We start from the raw sequence: 2,500 nt of genomic DNA, 5'->3' as shown, positions 1-2,500 counted from the left end.
ATCGGTGGCCCGGAACTGTTCATACATGAACACAGGAGACGGTGCCCACGGTATGCCACTGCAGTGACAATACCCGGAGCAAGCTGATGTATCATACACACAGTGATGCCCAAGTCACTTCAGGTCCTGAGGTGAATAGCGGTCGGGGCCCATTATTCAGAGTGCCTTTCCTAACCTCTGCGTCGCGGCGGGCCCCAGACCGTCAGCCGAGGCAAGCCTCAAACCCCCACCGTGGTACCCTGCCACGTCAGTAGCCTCCCCAATAAACAGCTTAAGCTCACGAACCTGGGCAAGGCTCGGTCTCCCGGCCCCATCATTACAAAGCCAGCGCGTTACCACTGTACTAGCCAGGAGGCCTTTCACAATGCCCGACAGCAGGCAGCACCACATGAAAATCGCGGACCATGCCCTCACCTTCTGTTGTCAGCAACTCCGCACTAATCATATAGATTTCAGTTGCCTTCCCACCCTTCATCTTAGAGCCTGTTTGACCTCTGTCAGATTGGGCGGAGATTCGTATATTAGTGTGTGAGTCTGCGCGCGCATGTGTGTGTGTGTGTGTGTGTGTGTGTGTGTGTGTGTGTGTGTGTGTGTGTGTGTGTGTGTGTGTGTGTGTGTGTGTGTGTGTGTGTGTGTGTGTGTGTGTGTGTGTGTGTGTGTGTGTGTGTGTGTGTGTGTGTGTGTGTGTGTGTGTGTGTGTTTGTTTGTTTGTACGTAAGTTTAGAATCATAACTAAAAGATTAAGTGTTTGTGTATTAACAGAAAATCCTCTAAACAGCTACCTAAATTTCAAACAATGATTAAACACTGAGCTCCAAATACGCTTCGATAAGTACATAAAGTTTTAAATGAGGAAAGGAAAGAAGTGTGTGTGTGTGTGTGTGTGTGTGTGTGTGTGTGTGTGTGTGTGTGTGTGTGTGTGTGTGTGTGTGTGTGTGTGTGTGTGTGTGTGTGTGTGTGTGTGTGTGTGTGTGTGTGTGTGTGTGTGTGTGTGTGTCTGTGTGTGTGTGTTTGTTTGTTTGTACGTACGTTTAGAATCATAACTAAAAGATTAAGTGTTTGTGTATTAACAGAAAATCCTCTAAACAGCTACCTAAATTTCAAACAATGATTAAACACTGAGCTCCAAATACGCTTCGATAAGTACATAAAGTTTTAAATGGGGAAAGGAAAGAAGTTATTTGACGGCAAACTAAACAGCTTTGAAAAGTGACACCAGAAACGAGTTGATCGACATAGCTTTTATTTCTTTATCGACAAATGGTTTAACTAAGCTGAATAGAATCACCCAGCAGCAGCCAGAATAAATGAATATGGCGACAACCCTCAAGAAGGGAGGGACGCATTCCTTTTCTTCAAAGACGCGCAGACGAAATGCAACCCTGGAGCAATTTTCTTGATAAAAAGCCCACTTACGTCTGAAAAATGTGTTCCAGACTGCTCCTTAGACATCCATACTTCATTATGCCCGTCCTCCTTATGATTCTCTTTGGGGTCGCAAAATTCTCGTTTTCGTATTTTCCTAAAGAAAATTTTCTCTATAATCCTTTGAACTTATTAACCTTCTTCAATGTAGTCACGCCCTTTCAAGATTTCGCACGGAGCTTTGCCGGAAGGTTCTGTTCAGCCGAAGAGACATCTTAATTGACCGTACCCCTCCCCCATTTTTTTTATTCAGTCATTTATCTATAACTATATATACATATATATATATATTTGGGGGGGGGGGGATATAGGTCTTTTTCCCGCCCGACCAGAGCTTTTGGTAACTAACACAAGAAGTCCGGAGTAGGTCCCGGGAATCGAACTAACGGCCAACTACTCACGAATTTGACACGGTATCTACTGGGCTACCGCGCAGCCCGGAAGAGATAACTCTATGTTCAATTGCCCAGAGTTATCTCTATTAATTCTTGTGCTACAATGATACCGGCCCCCATCCCCCATCCCCCACCCTTTTCCTTTTTTTTTTTTTTTTTTTTTTTCTTTTCTTAGCCAAAGCCCATAATTCCATTCAACGTCTTTCTCAAAGTTATTCAAAGTCTTGATGGTCTTCCCATTCTATAGGGCTAATACTTATTTTATTTTACTTTATTATTTCTTCCGTCATCCAGGAGGTGCCAAGATAGGAGGGAGGGAGGAGGGTGGAGGGGAGTGGAATATATGGGAAATGAAATGGGTGGGAGTATTTTCTATGCCTTTTTCTTTTTGGCTACACCCCGTGTAAGGGGGAAAAAGCCTTTGGTATATGTATGTATGTATGTATTTCTTCCTTTGTGTTTTTTAAATCTAATTCAAGATAAGGGTCTTCACCAGAGACTACTAAGTAAAATCAAGCCCCATGGTATAGGAAGAAAAGTATTTGAATGGATTAGAGCATAGATTAGTGACAGAAAACTGGTCACCATTACGTTGTAAAATCTAAATGGGGGAGTATTATTAGTGGAGTTCCCCAAATCTCATTTTTGGGTCCCTTATTGTTCATTATATATATATAACT

Source organism: Oratosquilla oratoria, chromosome 22 (assembly GCF_046742065.1).
Source record: "Oratosquilla oratoria isolate Oo_2021 chromosome 22, ASM4674206v1, whole genome shotgun sequence".
NCBI lineage: Eukaryota > Metazoa > Arthropoda > Malacostraca > Stomatopoda > Squillidae > Oratosquilla > Oratosquilla oratoria.
The sequence above is the reverse complement of the archived record's forward strand: the minus strand, read 5'-3'. Positions refer to the sequence as shown.